We start from the raw sequence: 15,082 nt of genomic DNA, 5'->3' as shown, positions 1-15,082 counted from the left end.
TTTTAATGTATATGCAAGTAATACAGCCTAACCCTTAAGTGGAAAGGCTTCCTGTTGCTGACTTTTCATCTTAAAGCTGTTGTAGGTATATATACAGTGTTATTTTCTGAATGGGTCTGAAGGGATTGGACATGGGACAGGTATAATATTCCTTTACTCACAGGGCAATGAGAAACTATCAGTGTATGAAATAAAGCAGCCCATTCTGAACATGAAGGTGTGACAAATTTCATTCACCTTCAGGTGTGGCTTAAGAGAACAGCTAGGGCTCTCAAACACATCGCTGTTTCACAATAGTAAAGCTTTTATTCAATAGGGAAATCTGCCTTTATTGTCTGCCTGCATCATAGCCCTACATACTTCACATATGGAAACACAAGATTCTAAAAAATATAAGGTAACAGCTCTTGCCTCAACCTGAGCAAATCTTTAATTGTGAGAAATCAACAAACGTGGAAATGTGTGAAAGAGAAATCAATGATACTCAGAGGCTAAGTACATAAATGATTCTTATAGCAACGTAAGAATTGATACTATCCTTGAGTTATTTTAGTAAATATGAACACTTCTTGTATCTGTTTAATATTGTAAAGGACAATAATAGCATAATACCTTTCTTTGTCTTACTACAATAGAGATAGTTTCTTCTTTTTGCAAGTTTTTGTCTGCTTCTCAAAAATCAGAAAAAAAGACTTCTAAAAATTCTGTAGTTTATCCATCTGTTTGTAGTAAAACATTTAAAAGTTAAAGTATGCAAATAAACTTTTGAATTAAAAAAATAGTTCAAAAATTTAAAGGGCTTTAATATAGTGTATCCCGTCAATTTTTTCTATTTTGTATACATGTTAATACTTCTTGTTCCCCATCAAAAATCCTAGAACAGTATTTTTCAAAGGCTCCTGTATTTCTGAAGTTTTACATTTCTAGCCCTCACCTGAAATAAAATGGTTGTTCATATCTCCTACCTTTTTGCCCTAATGTAGGCAATTCCTTAAAGTTCAGTTAAGTTTTTGATAAATGTACATTTTTAAGTCAGTTCTACAGACTTGACATAAGAACAGTAAAATCTCTAAGTACTCTCTTCTCTGAAGCTTCTAGTTCATTAACAGAGCAGTCAGTCAAGCACAAATAATGCTTTTTCAAAAACGACATTATTACTTGACAGAATAGCACTATAGTAGGAACTGCAGCCAGATTATTATAGAAAGCCATGAGAATGAAAGATTTCTACTCAAAACCCCCCATCCACATCTGCCCTTTAAATTTTAGCGAGACCAGGAAGCATCACAGACCAGAAACAAGTAAAAGGATGCAAATGCCTCTTCAGAAATCTGTGACTGATCAGCACCTTACAGGCGCAGAGTGGGTAAAATTTCATCTTAAGGAAAGCTGGAGCTTGTGCCTAGGCTGAGAACTGCAGAGTCCTCATTATAGATTCAGATGATAACTATATTGAAAGCCCTGAACAGACTTTTCACAAATATGAGGCCATTCTAAAGGGAGAAGGTAATATCAACAAAACTGCTTCCAATAGACAGTGAGGATTGCACTAATAAAAACTCTGGGGAAAAAAGAAAAAAGAATCCATTATTTACAATAGTAGTGTTTGCCCAGTGACCTGCCTCATTACTCAGTATTCTTCGGAGTCCTTCAATATCCATTAGACCAAAAGCTATTGGAGCAACTTTTCATCCAGGAGCTTGGAAAGCTGGAGGTAATGTTATACTTTTGAATGATAAAATAGATCCAGTAATGTTTCTAATTCAGTCACACTCCATTCAGAGCAAGTGTTTGCTAATTATATATTATATATCTGTCAATATACTAGGGATCTAGGATAAAATGGTTAAGTAAAAACAGACTTGAGCCCTACCCTCATGGAGTTTACAGTATGGTTGGAGACAAACAATAAAAAAAAAAAAAAAAAAACAGGAAAAAAGGGGATGCAAAGGGGACAAATGGTACAAAGGAATGGTGCAGGATGCTATGAGAGCATACACACTGGGGGATCTGACCTAATTAGGGAAGTTAGAATGTGTGCCTCTAGGAGCCATAAAAAAGCAGAGAATTCCCACGCTCACTCTTAGTGACCATGAAAATAGCTTCCTCCTTATTACTTTGACCATTATGACAGTTATTTTCTAAATCCAGATCCCTCCATCCACCCCATCTTTCACATCAATCATGGAGCTCCATTGGCCTGACTAAAGTATGCAGGTACAACTCAACTGGACCAGTAGATTACTGGTCAGGGCATCCTCCATCCACATCGACCTCTACATATGTCTCACTTACACCATTTTCTCTACCGTCTTTCATGTTTAACTTTATAAAAGCAAAGTTCAAGGCTTAGACTGAAGAAAGATATGGGGTTCCATATTCCTTCTGTACTTTCCACACACTTCAAGGGAGGAAAAGGAAAACTAAGACAGGATAGTAATTTAAAATAACACTTCCCAGCATTTTTCCAATTTCTCTACCTCCAAATTTTACTCATTCCTATCAGCCTCAGTGCTGATATTGTACTGCTTAGAGGTCATTACATTTTAATTAGCTGAGTCAATGTTGTTTAGTTTTTAACAACAATTTGGTGAATAAAGTGAAATACAGAGCATGATTTTTAAAAATGAAGTTGGCTTATGCTTTCCCTGTGGTCGTCTTTCAGTGATTCACCATAACCTGGAAGTAAAAGCTCTTTATATAGCCCAGGCTGGGTACCAGCTTTCTATGTTTATAAAACAGTTCCCTGAAAATGCATTAGCCACAACTGTCTTCCCTAATGCATTAGCCACAACTGTCTTCCCTAAATTATCTCCTGCTTTCTGTCATTTAGCATATCCCCCCACCAAAAGAAATATAAGTACTCTGAGTTAAGCCTAATTATATGAAGTAAAGTTATAAAATGCAAAAGAAATAAATAAAAGACAGTAGAATAATTTCACAATGTCCCATCCCCTCCTACCCCTACTCTATAGAAACTGAATTTTCTTTGTCTTCTTATCTAGTAAGAACTTGGCCTGTGTCAGAAAGGGAGTCTGAATGTGTAAAACAAGTTTGAGAGGAGAGCCTTAAACATAAAGGTTACTTTTCTGGTTTCCTCTTCCATCTTCCACTTTGCAGCTTCTCAGGTTAAATTCTGACAACGGTCATCTGACCTGATCACATTCACTGACAGTTCTCCTCTTCTACTTCCTCAACAGCTCTTGCCTATTTTGCACTTCTCCAAGACCAAGTGAGTAATTTGAGTTAACTGGAATCCAGACAGCCCCTCATCTTCTCAGCCAAAACCCAGCTGCTTTTGGAGAGACTGGAAAGGTTATGCTCCACTTATGTTCACCTAGGACTGTCTCCTAACCCTGGCACACAAATTCACCCTTCTCTAAATCATGCCTCAAGCTCTCATCAAAGCTACTAAGTTTTTAAGGCAGAGAAGGCCAAAGGCTACAGCTTAAATGCTTGCCCATATGCATTCTTGACAAAGCCCTTGCCCCTAATGTAAGGTGGCCCTAAGAGTTATCCCTCTCAGCATCTGGACCTCAAGGAGGCCCAGAGTGCAAAATAGTGTGAGTGAATGATCTTAGGAACCTGGGGTGGGAGGGAGGACCTTAAAACTAAAACACCAAAACCTAACAGGCTTTGCCTACTACCAGTAACTAATGTTAGCTTCAGGGACAAACTTTCAAAGACAGATTTACATAGCTTCAAACACTGTATCCAATTTAAAAACAAAAATCAAAAAAACCTACTTTTGCATTCCCAACTTCTGTTCTTAAACTGTCTTAACCTTTGCCTAAATACATATTAACATCCGGGACTTTCATTTGCCTTTGACTTTAAAAAGCCATTATAAAATAAATGCCATTGTGTTACATTTCGTTTCTATTTACTCTTGGGTATCCATATTGGAATGTCAGAACTTTACAGACCAGATAAACTAATCAAACAATCTCTAAAGATCCTTCTAATTCTAAAAGTCTCTAATCTATGAAAGCACAATACAAGTCTTTTACTTCACTGACTTTTATTCCCAAGCACTTATTATGGTGGTATACCCGGAACAGGGGAAATGTGATTGAAATTGCTGTATACTAAACATTATAAAAACACAATGCCTTTGACAAATTTATGGCTAAAATTTTAAAAATAATAATAACTCTTCATTCCCTCTATCTTCCTCCTGCCCAAGCCCTCATTTCTGACTCTTCTCCCAACATTAAGGAAACACTGGAGCAAATACACAAGCAGTAAACATGTAGGTAGCCTCCCTCTTCAAGTACCTTTGGACAGCTGAGGATTCCAACATGATGAGAATTAATACAAATTTCTGTAGCAGTCAGGATAGATTAGTAATGAATAATCCCAAAATCCCAGTGACTTAAAAAAACAGTTTTAAGTCTTGCTCATGTAACAAGTTTCACATTATCTGTCATCCAAGCTGTCAAAGTAGCTACCTTCGCTACCATTTCCACTCACTGTGTCAGAGAGAAAGTGAGAATATTTCACTGGTACCTAAAGCTTCCATCTAAAAATGACAGACTTTGCTTCTATTTATATTTTATTAACCTTTGTTAACACCATTGCACCTACTTCAAGGGAGGTGAGAAATGTAATCCCAACATGGTCCCAAAAGCAGAGAGAACCAAGATGTTTTAAACAGTTTTGACTAAAACAGCTTTAATTCTTCCATCCATCCATTACTTTTATTCAACAAAACCTTACTGAGTGTTTATCATATGCCAGGCCTTGTTTTAGGAATTAAGGTATACCAGGGGTCAAAACAGTTTTTTAAAAAAGAAATCCACCTAACCTCATGGAGTGCATACTCCTAGAGCATTATAGTGGATTCCTCCCTGTCCCACTAACATTTGTTCTTTCTTTTCTAACAGTATTCTCTTTCCCTTGTCTTTTTCATCTTTCCCAATCTAATGAATCTCTATTCTTCAGATCTACTCTTCATCTACCACGGCACCATTCCCCTCACCTTTGTTGTAGCTCTATTTTAAAATGAAAGATTTGGGATGAAGTAGTTTTACTGACGTTTTCTGAGCTTAGTACCTGATACTTAGTAGGCACATTAAAAACTATACTGAATGAATTAATGTAAATAGCATATTCTACTTGATATTAGGAAGTTTTAGAGAAGACAAACCCTACTCTCAACTTTTTCAGAATCTGACCTATCATGAAGCAACATCAGTGATGACTCCTAGATATGGTGCTTCCCAGGCATTCTCCCAGGAGCCTCACTCTATGGTGAACATATAGGTCTGCCAAAACATGAAGAAAGCAATTGATTTCAACCCACTGAAGAAACAAAAACACTTCAGTTTTGTTACAGCTCCTGTTGTTTTGTTGAGGTAGTGGGGAGGGATTGTGACACTGAAATAATGTCTTATATAATCAGACAAGCAGGGTTCTATAAAAAGTCCTATCATTTCATGTAATACCAAGAAGATATCATGAAGATATGCAAGACCTTAACATTACTGATTTTACTATTCTTCAGTCCATCCCAGCAGGGTCTATGGCATCTAGCACCACAGCTTTGCAGAGTGCATATCAAATATAATTGCTATAATTTTTGAGCTAACCCTGGTGAGGGTCTAAAGAAGGCTACATTGTGCAAGACCATATGAAATATTTCTGGCCTCTGATCAAACGGAGAAAACTACATGCTTAGTTGGAGAGTACCCAGTTTTTAAAAACTGATTCAGAAAGGCATATAACTTTTCTGGAATATCGTTCCTCCTTTGTTTCTCATTTTCTCCAGACCCAAACAAAGCTCGCAAGATACAAAGAAGAGTATAAGTTTCCTATCAGATTCACACTAGAGTTTGGCACTTTGAAAAATTCCTGTCTGCTTTCACTAAGCCCATATTAAAAGGGGAAAAAAAAAACGTGAGTTAGAGATCTGATGTTTAGTCCAGATCTGTAACTAATAAGCTCGCAAACAAAGCATTTCGCATTTCTAGGTCTCAGTTCCTCATCAGGTAAACAATGTAGCTAAACTATATGATTTCTATAGTTTCTTCCAGCTCTAAAATTTTATAATTATAATGAGAGGCTCAGGATTTCCATTTGCAATTAGAATGCAGAAAAGTGCAAGACACTATTACTCTCACCTTTTAAGCCATGACAAGATAGATAAGCTACAAAAATCATAGTTTTAAAAAAATCAAAAAACTAAGGATGCAAAGAAAACTAAATAAATTAAATTCCAGAAAATGGCAAGCCCTTCATAAGAGCAGAGACCACAGCTATTCTCATTCCTAGCAAAGTGGCAGAACAAAGAATTTTCCACTAACAAGATTAAGAAGAAACCAGCCAAATTTATAACCAACTTGAAAAGCTACATGTGGATTCAGATAACAGATTATAATTCAGAGAAGGCCCAGTTACAAGCCCTAACTGCCAACTCTTTCCTCCATGCATCCTCACTGAGTGCAAAAGTCTAAGGACAAGACAGGAAAAATGAGAATCTCAGCATAAGGGCCTCTACCATGTCCAAGCTGCCCTCTGAAAGTGGGGGACAAGGAAGCATAAGATAAACAAACCCCTCTGAAGCATTCTGAGACTAAGGCAAAGAAATAAGGCAAAACATGGGGTAAAGAAAACCTGAGATAGGACTAGAAAGCAAAAGAAAACGTGTAAACAGTCCGAAGAGCTGGCAGCTAGGCTGAAAAGCAGAGAGCCTCAAGGCTCAGAAAGATGGTAGGGTAGAAGTATATAAAAAGATAATGGACAAAAACTTTCCAAAACTGATAAAGGACAACACACAGACCCAGAAGTTCAATGAACCAGAAGCAGGATAAACACAAAGAAATCTATATCTAGGCATATCACAGTTGAACTGTTGAAAAAAAAAGGGGGGGCGGTGTGGATAACTCTTAAGAGCAACCAAAGAAAAGAGAAAAAGCATAAACTAGGGAAGGAACAATAGGAATAATGGCTGGCAGAGCACTAGAAACAGTAAAAGTGAGAAGACAACAGAACATCATCTTTCAAGCACCAAAGGAAAAAAGAAACTATCAACTCGAAATTTTTTATCTAGGCAAATATATTCCAAAAATTAAGATGAAATAAAGACATTTTCGAAGAGACAAAAGCAGAAAGAATTTGTCTCCAGTAGACTTTCACTATAAGAAATACTAAAAGAAGTTCTTTAGGCTGAAGAAAAATGACACCAAATGGAGTCCCAGATCTACAGAAGGAACAAAATCCCAAGAATGGGTAAAGGGAAAACATAAAAGGCCTTTAAAAAAAAATCTATCTGTATGTTTAAATATCTCTAAGAGACTTATTTTGTAAGACAAAAATAATGTATCATGGGTTTAATGCAAACGTAAAAGCAAAATACAAGACAATAAGTGCACGAAGGGCCAGAAAAGGGTAAAATTAATCATGTAATGGGTAAGGTTTACAATATCAGTGAAATAGCTTATATTATTTAAAAGAGACTGATAACTAATGAAAGTCTCATGGGTCATTTCTAAACACCTGTTTTGATCATTATGCTTACTTAAAAACATGTCCATCAATGGAGAGTAAAGGGAAGGGAAAAGAGAAAACTAAATAAATCACCAATAGTAAGTAATGACTTATTTTGCCAAGCAGTTGTGTACTTTTACAACAATAATACAAACTAATAGATTAACAAACCACAGACTCAGTGACAATTCCAAAGGAAATGGAAATTAACATGTTAATCAAGATAAATATATACATTTTAATTGAAATTTAATTTCAAAGGGCTCTACTTTCTTCTTTAAAAGTTTTAAAATATTGAAAGATTATGTTAATGAAATAAGGTCCAAAAATTCTAATTTGAAGACCTAAATAACATATTTGATATACATTTATCCCATTTTATCAACTATAATAAAAGCAATTAATTTTTAAAGTATTTGTTGATATTATAAAGCTTGAACATGAGAATAAAAACTTTTTTAATATTTGAATTTTAAAAGAATGTAAGGACAACGGCAAGCTTCATTAAGAATATATTATGTGTGAAACATTGTGCCAGGCATATATACTCTTACACTAAATCCTCCTAACGACATTGCAAAATGGGTCTTAAGATCTTCAGAGAATTTAAATAATGCATTCAAGATCACACATCAGTGAGCCAGGATATGAACCTCAGGTTTATAAACTGAAACCCATGATCTTCTCTCAAATAATAATGCAATTTTTTATTGACAAATACAGTACACACACACACACACACCCTAATTCTTTGAGAGTAAATATTTCCTACAGATAGGACATTCTTCTGCATAACCAAATATAACCATCAAAATCAGGAAATTAACCCTAGCATAATACTACCATCTAATATTCAGATCCTGTTTAAGTTTCTGAAACTGAACCAATAAAGTACTTGAGAGCTCAAAGACCCCAACCAGAATCATGTTACATTAATTACAATGCTATCTTAACATATATCTTCTCTTTAGAAGTTTAAAGGAATCAAACAAACATTTTATATACTCCACAAAAATTTACTGAGCACTTGGCATGTGCCAGGCACTGTTTGATGGTACAGTGGAGAATAAGACAGTTAAGGTTCTTCTGTTTCCAAAGAGTTTACATTCTAGTGAGGAAAGATTAAAAAACAAGTAAATTAATAACCGGATATGGCCAAGTGCTATGATTGGGTGGCTGGGAAATGGCCACTTAAGGAGCTGAAATCTAAATGAGGAGACAGTACCAGCATGGCTAAGAGATGGGAGAAGAGCATCCCAAACAGAGAAAACAGCAAATATGACCTAAAGCAATACAGAACTTGGTATTTTGAAGAAAAAGATGCCAGTATAACCATAGTGTCTTGAGCAAAGAGAGTGGGAACTAATGTGGAGATAAGACTGGATAGGTAGTGAGGAACACATGAGGCAGGATTCTCAACTTTATAACTAAGAGATAAGGAAAACCACTGAAGGGTTTTAAGCAGACAATTGGTATGCTTTCACTTACATTTTAAAAAGATAACTCTGGCAACTGGGAAAATTAACTGAAGAAGACAGTTGTGTAAAAGCAGAGACCAGTCAAAAGCTATTTCATTCTATGGCCATTCCACCCTGAACAAGCCCGATCCCATCTGATCTCGGAAGCTAAGCAGGGTCGGGCCTTGCTAGTACTTGGATGGGAGACCACTTAGGAAGACCAGGGGCCGTAGGCGCAAAAAATAAAAAATAAGAGATTGAAAGTTGACAAGGTCTTTGCAATCCGTGAGGTCAACCAAGGGTTGCCTCGCCTTAAAAAAAAAAAAAAAAGAAAAAAAAGAAAGAAAGAATTAAAAAAAAGCTATTTCAGTAGGCCATGTGAGATGACGGTAGCTGACACTAAGCTGGTAGGAATGAATATATCAAAGATGAGATAGATTCAAATGATTTTTGGAGACCAAGAAAACTTGGTGATGGAGTAGATATGAGGGATAAGGGAACAAGATGATTCAATGGTAACTCCTAGATGCCAATTACTGAGATAGGGAAGACTGGGAGAAGAACAATATTGGAGAAAGAGCTCCATATCTGGTTATTAAATCTATTTAGACAATGTCTACTTAAATAACTGAGTAGTAATATCAAGCAGGCAAATGGATAATGCATCTGGAACTCAAAGAAGTCTAAACCAGAAACATAAATTTAAGAATTACCCACATGTAGGTAGTATTTAAAACAGTAAGTTGAATGAGACCACCTAGGGAAAGAATTTAGAAAGAGAAAGCGGGGGCAAAAAAGCCCAGGACTGGAATATGCCAATACTTAGAAGCAGGTAGAGGAAAGAAGCCAATAAAAAAGTATGACGAGGTACAAGAAAAACAAGGAGACTATGTGTCTCATAAGCTAAGAGAAGCAAGTAAACAGGCAGAAAACAGTGGTCAACTATATTGAATGGTGCTACAAGATACTGTAATATAGATTTGGTAAATGTAACTCACTGGTAATCCGGACTAGAACAATTTCAGTGGTGAGCTGGTGCGAAAAGCCAGTCTAGAGTAAGCTGAAGAGCCTCAAGGAAAGTGGAAAGAGCACACAAAGACAACTAGTGAAAATCTGCTTGAAACAGGATCAGAGAAATGAGGCAGTGGCTAGAGAAGAATGTGGAATCGTGAGAGGATCTATAAAAAAATTTCTATATCTGCACTGTGCAATATGGTAGCCAACAGCCACATATGGTAACTGAACAACTGAAATGTGGCTACCAGATTGGACAGTATAGATCTAGAGTACATTTGTATGCTAATAAAGATAACCCAATAGAAAGGAAAAAATTCACGATGCGGGCAAGAGATGGGTTCTTGAGAAGTCAAGAAAGTCAGAGTACGAGGAGAGGAATCTACAAGGGATATGACATGAATGAAGCCAGGCACGAAATTAAATTAACCAGTGGGAACCAACAAGACCTAAAATCAGAATGTCTTAAGCCTGCTTGGAATCTTAAGCATGCGACTAAATTACAGAAGGCTATAAAAGCTAAGCAGGAGGGAAAAGGAAGGTAATTTATATTTACTGAGATTCTGTTAAGTGCCAGGCATTTTCCAAGTCGCAAATTATTTCTGTTATTCAGAACCACTACCTTGTAAGTTTCATTTCACAAACAAGTGCACTGATGTCCTGAGAGGTAAAGCAACTAAACTGAAATCACACATACAGTAAATGTCAAGATTCGGACACAGGCAAGTCTGACTTACTCTAGGGTTAGACTCCTCCCACTGCATAAGGTGGGAGATTAAGAACCACTCAAAGTTTCTGCAACTGGAAATAAATAACAACAGATCAATCTGGCAGCCATTAACAAATACCAACAAGTCTAGAGATACTAGGCCAGAGGTAAAAACTGTCCTCTCTATCCATCCACAAAACAATTGAGAAACATTTATTTAACACCTATTTTTTAATTTGTTTAATCGTATAAAAATACCTTTATTGAGACAAAAGGGAAAATGTACATTCTTAGAACTCAGATTATCTACTGAACACAGGAGTATCAATCAGAAAATTGGCACTGCTTTAAAATAACTACTAAAATATTATCTGGGCATACTAGAAAAGTAGGTAGTTAAAAAACCACCATCTCTCCAATTTGTAAATGAAAAGGAAAATTAAACTGAGACTAATCAGTTATTAAATTACATCTTAGATTATTTTAAATTTAGTGTGGGCAAAGATCATCTTTATCTGTGCTGTCCAACGTGACAGCCACTAGCTACATGCAGGTACTTAAATATAAATTAATAAAATTAAGTAAAATTTAAAATTCAGTTCCTCAGGTGAACTAGCCACTTGTCAAGTGCTCAGTAGTCACATGTGGGTAGTGCCTACCTCACTGGACAGCACAGAATACTTTCATCGTCACAGAAAGTTCTACTGGACAGTGCTTAAGTCCTCAAATTTCCTTTTGACTTTTTTCAGAAGGGCCAAAGGAAAGAGCAACTCAGAAGACCTGAGTTTTCCAAATTAGTCACTAATTCGCTGAGGAACTATGTATATATCACTTAGTAGGGCTTTTAGAAATGAATGTACATGTGAACCGCCTGCAATCTTGTTAAACTATAGATTCTAATTCAGAAGGTCTTGAGATGGAGTCAAGATTCTGCACTTCTAACAAATTCACATGTGATGCTAACACTGCTGGTCCAGGATCACACTTCCGAGTACCAAGGTCTTAGATCTCTCTGGACTTCAGTTTCCTTAACTGCCAAATGATATACATACCTGGGTAAAGACAATGTCCATGACCCCTCTGTAAAAACTAACATTTTGTCATTTTATGGTTGTACAGAATTAAATGCACAGAGATTTCACACTCTCTACAGAGGCAGTCTCTTCCCTTAAGTAAATGCTAGAATTCTAACAATTTTTGTGATACCCTTTTCCCCCATGACATATAAAATTGAAATGAAAAACAATGGGAAAATTTGCTATGTAAACATGCAATCTCTTTACAATTTTTCAGAAATAGATTTAAAAGGTTAACATGTATGAAAGACAAACCTTTAAAAACTATCAGAGGGGCACACTGTATTTTCCAAATATGCAGTTCACGGAGGGAAAAAAAAAACAATGCTGGATTCAGCCTACAACACTTCACCTTAAAACCGTCAGCTCCACATGAAAAGAAACTCCCTTTAAAAAGCCATTAACCACCATAACCTTGTTTTTGTAGAGTCTCAGGGCTCTGAGCAATAAAACTGACCAAAATCCCCATACCACTAGCAGGCTGTAGAATAATGTTAACAGCCACAAAACAGGCTGAAGGAGCTGAAAGGAGGCAGCCAACAATGCCACTAAGAATTTACTTTTGAGGCATCTTCTATATTAACAGAGGCCCTAGGGAAACACGGGGTTCAAGTGGGCAATGTGAACAAAGGAACTGGATAGCAGTGAGAAGGCTCATCGTTTCATAAGGCAATATCTTACAGAAGAGAGACAGGCTAAGATATCCAGTTTGTTTATAAATTCTGAATTATGCACAACAGCTGATTACCTATATTCTAACACACACACACACACAGGAAGTACATGTTCAACCTCTAAGTGATAGGATGCTTTGCAAATCTATAATACTTTCATATTTGAATTTTTATATTTCCTTTAGTAGGAAATATAGTTTGAATTAAACTTTATTAAAGTTCCTCTACATAAATCATATAATGCTCTTCCAAAATCTCTCCAAAGATTTAATTCACATTAACAATACACTTTATTGCCCACAAAAATCTTCAAATAAGTCACTCTGAAAAGATAAAACAGTATACCAAAAAAAAGAGGAAATGGGGAGTTTTTTCTTTTTTTTCTCACTTTTAAAGCCAAGTGCTATTCTCAATCTTTTTTTTCTCAATCTTATTTTTAAGCCAACCTGCTAAACGGTGGCTTTTTAAAATAAACCAAAATATCTTAATTACCAAATATCAGTGATCAGTGTATGTCCTAAATTTGGAACTGTACAATCAGCTTATCTTTAAAAAAAGGCATTAAAAAACAGTGCCTATAACAATACCTATTTCAAGTTGTCTTTATTAAAACCGAACTCATATAGATCAAAAGAAAGCATTATGTATAATTCCATCGTAATGAAATGCTCACATTCAGAGCTATATCTGATTAAATATTTCTGCCCCTTTACCACACTTGAACTAATTTCTATATTACCAAGGAAAACATAAGGTTAATTTCTACCCACACCATAAAAGTACTATCTGTTCTTTGTATATAATCTGTAACAAAGCTCTCAATAAATAACCAAAGAACTGCTAGTATCAAACATTTAACTGCAGCAACCCACCAACAATTTTACCTTTCTTCTCAACAAATGTTACAAATTCCACCTGTAGGACATATGATAACCTTTTAAAACGCAATTTAAGAAGGCATACTTTTTTAGAGAAACTATGGTTCCTGCTGAGTGAGAATATAATACTGACAGAAACATTTTAGCCTATCATTTAAAAAAAAAAATACAGTGCACACAAAAAAAGGGGCCACGTAGCAGTCGTGGGCAGGATGAGTCATCACTCAACTCAAAACTTGCAGCACTTCAAGCTTCCTCCTACCGGACCCCATCCCCGTCAGCAATGTACCCTGAGTCAGCAAACCTTACCATTTTGTCAGTTACGAATTCTCACGATGCTTAAATGAACTTATGCAAAATACTGCAACACTTTTAGTATTAACACTTATCATTAGAACATGTGCTTTCTCTATTGCAAAATTAACTGATCTTCAAATCAATCTCTAGATTCTTTCTTAATCACAAACCTACTTTTAATCCTCCTTTGCAAATAACTCCAAAATATGGTCATATATAAAGGTTTTTATAAACAATTCTCCATTTCCCAGAGTTTTTTTTCCTGAATAGTAATATCTAGGTGATATAACATGTCCTGCTCAAATCTGGCATTTCCTAGACGATGGCATTTCCTAGACGACTGAATTTCGAACACCAATAAGCAATTTTACAAGTTTCACAAGGCAATACTTATTGATGTAATGTATATAAAGAAAGAATTCTACGCACTTTGGCACACAGCAAGCCTTTCATAAACATGTTTGAACAACTAACTACTCGTTAAAGATAGGTAAAGTTTCTTCCATCCAATTCAAAATTATTTTTCAAACGTTAAAATCTGACATTTCCAAGAGAAACCTTCTAGGCAGTTTCCTCTTTGGACCCTACATTCTAGTGAGATTACTCTTTACATATCAGTTTTCCACCGCTGAAGAGAGGGACTATGTCCAATCAGAACTTTAAAAAATAACAAGGCAACAGCGATCAAGCAATCAGAAAATTACCCTGAAGCTGTTTGTGCTCCATTTTGTCCGCTGTTAATTTTCTCTCATAACAAATCGTCTTGTACCCATAAAAAAAAGTTAATACCGAGACTGACTTTTAAGGGCATTTTAGCACTGAAGAACATGAATTCTGCTGCAAATGCAGTAGGCTTCTATTTCCACATCACCAGTTCTCTTCACTGGATCTTATCCAATGAGTAAGCAAAAGAAAAAATAAAACAAGGAATCAAAAAGATCCTGCTTCACAGAGTTCCGACATAACACCTGAACCAGTCGAGTCTTACTAAGACAAGGAAAAGGCGGCCAAAACACCTTACTTTTCAACGCACCTCACCAAGTCAGATAGAAATGCACAGGGAGGCCTTTTCAGTGAACTGACAAAACAAGTTTTCATTTGGGTACTTTGACCCACCACCGTTCAACGTCCCGAACGCAGCTAAGGCAAGGCTGCAGTATAGGAGAGGAAATTAGGAATTCCGACTCGGACGAGTTTTCTGTACCTCATTTATGGCTAGACTCAAAACTTGGGCAGAAGACTTCGGGGCTCTGAGACGAGCCGGTAAGTGTGTGCGCTACGCAATTTGCCGAGTCCACTGGAGACTTTGCCCGGCCGGAGTCAGCTGAGGCCGAGTCACCGGAATGGGATGGGGGAGGAGACGCGGGAGCATTTCGAAAGGCAGCGTGCCAGGAAGGCGAGACTCCGCGCCACCTCACGCTCCCCGGGCCGCCCCTCCCGGCCGCCGTCCCTCGCCCGTCCGCCCGCCGGGCCGGGCTTCGAACCCGCG

The 15,082-nt window shown here is 36.7% G+C and overlaps 1 protein-coding gene and 1 pseudogene across 4 annotated transcripts in view; one reads left to right on the top strand and one right to left on the bottom strand.

The window, feature by feature from the left end:
• MAPK6 (mitogen-activated protein kinase 6) overlaps window positions 1-15,082 on the bottom strand; it is a 32,469-nt gene that overhangs the window by 16,804 nt on the left and 583 nt on the right. Inside the window, exon 2 of one of the 4 annotated variants that reach the window (XM_023527852.1) lies at window positions 613-719. The exons of 2 other annotated variants lie outside the window; for them this stretch is intronic. The gene's annotated coding sequence lies outside the window, so the exon portion shown is untranslated. Of the gene's footprint in view, window positions 1-612; window positions 720-14,797; window positions 14,991-15,082 lie in introns of those variants that run through there. One more of the 4 variants, XM_011355122.2, reaches the window with a different exon arrangement.
• LOC111736440 lies at window positions 9,063-9,181 on the top strand (annotated as a pseudogene).

The sequence above is a fragment of the Pteropus vampyrus genome, unplaced genomic scaffold (assembly GCF_000151845.1).
Source record: "Pteropus vampyrus isolate Shadow unplaced genomic scaffold, Pvam_2.0 Scaffold19, whole genome shotgun sequence".
NCBI lineage: Eukaryota > Metazoa > Chordata > Mammalia > Chiroptera > Pteropodidae > Pteropus > Pteropus vampyrus.
This window is presented reverse-complemented; position numbering and strand designations above follow the sequence as displayed.